This window comes from Carlito syrichta, unplaced genomic scaffold (genome assembly GCF_000164805.1).
Source record: "Carlito syrichta isolate Samal-C Ts95f unplaced genomic scaffold, Tarsius_syrichta-2.0.1 Scaffold304348, whole genome shotgun sequence".
In the NCBI taxonomy this organism is placed as follows: domain Eukaryota; kingdom Metazoa; phylum Chordata; class Mammalia; order Primates; family Tarsiidae; genus Carlito; species Carlito syrichta.
The window spans coordinates 21,627-28,020 of NW_007248444.1; positions in this window are offsets into that span (position 1 = coordinate 21,627).

Here is a 6,394-nt window from a genome sequence, read left to right on the forward strand (position 1 = left end):
ATATTTGTATACCTAACCCTTAACTGTACCCCACAATATCAAAATAAAAAATATTGATACTAAAAAAAAAAGAAAGAAAGTCTGAGAAACAGTCATAGCTAAGGAGAGCCTAAGGAGACTAAATAGCATGTGGGATCCTGGATGGGAACCTTGGACACAGAAAGATAGAACTAAGAGAATCCAAATAAAATATGGACTTTAGTGAATAATAACATATCAATACTGGTTCACTAACTGTGACAAATGATGTAAGATGTTAATAGGACACGTGAAATATACTGATAAAAGATGGTAATGAGAGGAATCTAGACGGGAACTATATAGGAAAGCTCTGAATATTAATTGCAACTTTTATGTAAATAAAAAACTACTCTAAAATAAACCTTTAATTAGCATCCCGAAGTCTTTTCTGGCTATAAGTCTCCAGACTAATGTTTTCAACTTTCTCTTCAGAGTTTGACCTGGAATCACTAGAAATTAAAACTGCTTTTCATTGAGCCCTGCAAACTGGATCTAGACAATTAAACCTCGTGCCTGCCTGCAGAAAGTTTGCTTAAATGCTTTGTTCCAACTACAGCCCACAAGAGTCTATCAGATTGCCAGTGCAATCTGAGCATGCATCAGAGACTGTAGAAAGCAGTTTACAAAATGTTCCAGATATTAACCTATTTATCTTGTGTCTCCATAGAAATGTCTTTTACTGAAGATCTGTTTGTCTACATGATCTGTAGAAAACCAGTCCATCTACAATGCCACCTTACAGCTGTGTAATGGGGCTGGCCAAAGTGGACTCCTTTGCTACTCGGTTTTTAATTCAATTTTTCTGTTTCACAGTCACAAACTTAACTTTTAATATGTGGAACTTCTAGGGAAGTTACAGACAGGGGACTGAAGGGGTGCAGGAAAACTTACCCCCAAATATGGTGTTTTGCCACAAAGTCTCTCTGACCTTCCTGTTACAGAGAAGCTGCTTTCCCACCTGTTATTTATTATAAACTGCAGAAAAGAAGGGCAAGGTAGGACCACACCTGTGTAGACCTTGCAAGCATAATACATATCTCCTGGGTGCATTCAGCTTCCTTTGCAAGTCATTCTGTTTCCCCTTCTCATTCATTCTCCCAACCATGTGTTGTCCCTCAACTGAATTCCTCCTAGCCAGGTGTGGTGACCTGTGTCTGTAGTTCCACCTACTTGGAAGGCTGGTGTGGAGGGATTGTCTAAGCCCAGCAGGTGGAGGCTGTGGTGGCCGTGAACGTGCCACTGCACTCCAGCCTGGGCGACAACAGTAAGACTCCAACTAAAAAAAAAAACCAGAATTCCTCTTCCTGCCCCCTCCAAAATCTGTTTTAGCAGAATGCAAGCCCCCATTCTCCTATAACCTCCAGGTGGTATTTAGGTTTCTGAAACTCATTGCAAGTTGGGTCTTCATTTTGAAGGTGTCCATGTATACACATGAAATGTGTATGTCTTTTCTCCTATTAATCAATCTTGCCTCGTGCCAGGGATTTTTCTGTCAATCTTAAGGGAGTCCTCCCACCATGAGAACCTCCTTGATGGCATTCATAATCTGATTCGGCCATTTAAAATGATAGCATTACCTCCCCGTGCCGCCTAACCATAAGCATTAAAAAGAACAATAATAATGATCAACAAGAGCGCTAGACTGTTTCACAGCAGTCCGATGACACGACACGCCGAGCTGGAGGGGAGGTGGCAGGCGGGGTCCGCGCCGGGCTTCCAGACATGCTCCTGCGGCTCGGCGGGCCTCCACGTCCTGCTAGCTAGCACTGGCCTTCCAAACCAGCCAGGCAAGTTTGCAACCGGAGGGACCGGCACAGAAAGACATGCACTTTTAACTTCTGCTTTCACGTTGAACCGAGCTCTGCTACAAAGAAAGCGTCTTCCTACCAACGAGCGTCGAAGTCTCTTCCAAATGGCTGTCCGAACAGACCCGCAACGGCCTCTTCTCAGCCTGGAGCCAGGGTGCACTTTTGCTAAACGACGCGCGGACATGACACGAGGGAGCACACGCCTCGCTCCCCTTGGCACCCAGCACCACAAGACGACGCCTCCTCGCGCCCCAGATCTTTACTTGCTTTTTGTTTACTTGTTTTTGCAGGATCCTTACTTGTTTTTTGTTTGGGGGAGGGGTTTGAGTTGGGGTCTTTACTGTCGCCCAGGCGACACGCTCACAATCACTGCAGCCACGACCTGCTGGGCTCAGGTGGTTCTTACGCCTCAGTCTTCCAAGTAGCTGGAACCACAGGCGCACACCACCACACCCGGCTATTTTTTTTAATTTATTGTAGAGACGAGATCTCACTAGATTGCCCAGGCTGGCCTCGAAACCCTGGACTCAGGCAATCCTCTCGCCTCAGCCTCCCAAAGTGCTGAGATTACAGGCTTGAGCCACCATGCCTGGCTTACTTGAAATTTTAAAAAGTGCATTTACAATAGCATCCCCAGAATTGAATGAATTGAATGTCTTAAGTATAAAACTGACTAAATGTATACGAATATGCATTCAGAAAACCTTGCATCACAGTTGAGAGGAACCAAAAGAAATAAAAATAAATACAGATATATTCCTTGTTTAGGAGTAGTGCATTCATTACTATTAACATTTATTTCTAACTCGATCTATAGATTCAGCAGAATCCTAATGAAATTCCCAGTAAAGATATCAGTGGATTGTTTTTTTTTTCTTTTTTTTTTTTTTGAGTTGGAGTCTTGCTCTGTTGTCCAGGCAGAGTGCAGTGGCACACTCACAGCCACTGCAGCCTCTACCTGCTGGACTCAGGTGATTCTTCTACCTCAGCCTTCCAAGTAGCTGGAACTACAGATGTGCGCCACTATGTCTGGCTAATTTTTTTATTTATTGTAGAGATGTGAGGTCTTGCCAAGTTGCCCAGGCTGGCCTTGAACTCATGGGCTCAGGAAATCTTTTCATTTCGGCCTCCCAAAGTGCTGGGATTATAGGCGTGAGTCACCGCACCCAGCCAGTGAACTGCTTCTAAACCTGGAATATATGGCATAAGACTGAAGAAAAACAGAGTTAAAGAACTTACCATCTAGATCTGAGCATTTATCATAAGCTACAGAGAGTGAAAGAATAGACAAATAAATGGAATAGAATAAAGAACTCAAAACGAACTCAAGTTAATACAGTTAACTCATTTTGTCAGAGACAAAGGCAATTAAATGGAGAAAGAAAAGACTTTCACAAATGGTAACAGAACAATCAGAAACCATGGGGGGGAGGAATGAACATAGACCCAAATTGTATAACTTACCCACAAATTCATTCAAAACAGTTAATATACTAAAATTTTCAAATGCAAAGTCTTACAAATTATAGAAGGACATCTATATGTCCTTGGGTTTGGTAATGAGTCTTTACTTACAATACCAAAAGCCAGTCCATGAAAGAAAAGAAAAGAATATTGACTTTATTAAAATTTGAAATGTCTACTCTGTAAAAGATCCTGTTTAAAATAATAATAAGATAGGCTGGGCACAAGAGCTCACGCCTGTAATCCCAGCACTTTGGGAGGCCAAGACAGGAGGATTGTTTGAGCCCATAAGTTCAAGGCCAGCCTGGGCAACACAGACTTTGTCTCTACAAAAATGTTTTAAAAATTAGCCAGGCACAGTGGCATGCATCTGTAGTTCCAGATACTAGGGTGTGAAGTAGGGTCTGAGAGTTTAAATCACAGACACAAAGTTATAAGTAACAAAGGAGAGGTTTATTAGCCAGATTCGGCCAGGGCCGGTGGCTGGATAATGAATTCCAAAGCAAGGGCGGCCAGCTGCAACACAGGGCTGCCTTAAGTAATTTAGACTTACATTCTAGTGGGCTAAAGATAGAACTTGGAATGTTCCGGGGTTCTTATCACATTATTCTGCTAGCATGGGAAAGCAAGCAATTTTATAGAAGCAGATATAGCCAGTTATGCAGGTGCAGTGGATAAGGGTATTATTAATTTTGCAAAGTTTTCAAAAGTTTTCAGGAAGGGAGTGAAGTCTGTGAAGCCTGCTCCAAGGTCGAAGCCGCTTCTTTGTTCTCCCCTTACATTCCCTTCTTTGTTCCCTCTTACCTTCCCCCCTTTCAATTGTGCCAGGAGTCAAATCATTGACTCCTCAGACAAGGGGGTGTAGTGGGACCTGAGTACCATCATTTTTACAGGCATGATACTATTTCTTATGTAGGTAAGGAGGTGCTTGATAATGCAGGGCCCTACAGTAATACCTTATTAAGAGAAGGAGGAGGGGCCCGGCTACTGCCGAAATTAGGGTGGTAAGCCAGGGGGACCAGGAGAAGAGAGATTGATACCAGTTTTCTGAGGCCTGATTTTGTAACTTTCGCTGTTTGATGTTTTCCCCTACTTGAGCGAGAGTTTCTCATATTATCCCCGATTTGTTGGCATAGAAGCAACAGGCTTCTCCTAAGGCCATGCACAAACCCCCTTGTTTCATGAAGAGGAGATCCAGGCCTCTCCTGTCTTGAAGCACTACTTCAGCTAGGGAGTTTACTTATTCTTCCAACTGAGATATACTTGATTCTAATAAGCTTAAATCTGCATTGACTTGCGTGCTAAGTTGTTTGAGATTCTGGTCCCCCACAACCACGAAAGCTGTACCCAAGGCAGCAGTCTCCGCAACCCCTAGACTTACAAGGAGAGGCACTAATATGGGAACAGCGCATTTTGCCCCTGCGAAGCCTGGGAGCTGGAGATGTTCCCTTCCCTCTGTTCCCTCATATATGTATACTTGGGGCAAAATGTGCACCAGAATACAGAGCTCTGAGGTTCGTAGGTGTTGCAGAGCGACACATGGGGTAATACCCCATGTACAGGTGAACCAAGTAGTGGGCGGAGCTACAGCTAACTGAGGGCTGTCAGTGCTTGGGAGATTCTCAGCATTAACTCGGACGGTGGCGTTGCAGGACGCCTAGAGAGGGGAACTGTTTAATGGGAACTGTGGTGAATGGAAACAATTTCCCTTTCCTTGGAGATCTCCCAGAGTTAGTAGAGTCAGGTGTGTAACCCAAGGACATAGTTCCCGAGATTGAACCTCAATTAGACTGAGGATTTGTATACTTTTCTCCGTGTCTCCTATAGGGGGATGGGGATCCAGGCATAGCCAGCAGTCTTTCGCTAAGTCAGGGCGAGTGGCATTAGCAAGCCGGTGAACTGCTGACAGCATAGGAAAAATTGATTTTCGGGTGGTAGAGAAGGCATAGGGGTTTCTTGCATGGAAAGGGCAGTGGAAGGAGTGGTTACAACAACGGGGCTAGAAGGTTCAGGTTCCCGAAGAATGATATTACAGATGGGGCCGACTGGGTTGAGGGCGTGGGGGACAGGCTTTCTTTGAATAGTAAATGACATTCTAGGGTCTAGCCCTGATGCATACATTCTAAGTCCCCATGTTTTACCTAGTTCCCATATCTTTTGAATACTAAAGGCATCCCAATGAATAACTGTGAGCTTTAGGGAATTGCAGGTTTTAGGTTGTTTACAAGGGGAGGCGGTTAGTTTTCTGCTGAGAGATATGTATGGGTCCTTGTTGCCTTTCCAAGGAGCAATAGTTTCGCAACCCCAGGCAGCACAGTGAAACTGTTGGGGCTTGTGGCAGCGGGCAGGGCTAGCAGCTGGACAAGCATAGAAACCTACTTTAGAAAGCTGCTTTTCATTTTCTATGTTGCTATACCTGCATCCCGGAAATTGTGGGCTGTGGCTTCCCCATCCTTTGGGGATCAGGGACAGACTAGGCCATAACTTACAAAGGTCAAAGTTAAAAATCGGCTGTATATCCCTGTAGTAGGTGGAGATCACAGTCCCTATGACGGTATCCATTAAGACCCAGGAGTAGTTTCCCGGGGCATAGTAATACTGCAAGTGGGGCTGGTAGGCCTGGCTCAAGGGGAGCCCCACAAGGAGTAAGACTAGGATTTCGAAGCTCTCAAGAGTCTTATCTTTAACGGGTCCTTCTCAGCAGCTGGTTTGATGATTCTCCATGTCTCCAGATGCGTGTCGGTAGCCGCTTTCACCTGCGAGTGATGAACCCAAGGACGGACGCCACTGACTTTAATGGCAGTTGGTGTTGTCAGGATCACCATGTGAGGGCCTTTCCACTTGTATGGGGAGCCAGCCCCCTAAAAGAGATTTAGAGGGTCCCTGGAAGGTGGGGCAGCGTCGGCGAATATTCTGGAGAAATAAAGAGAAAGAAAGAGACTGGACTCTGTCTACTGCAGAAGCTGATTCTGTAATAGGGCTAGATATTGAAAGAAAGATGGAGGGATAGATATAAAGAGAAAGAAAGAAAGTGGACAACTGTTCAGTGAAATGAGCAGAAGCCGTTTATTGGGAACAAACGTGAGTCTTTTATCCCAAAT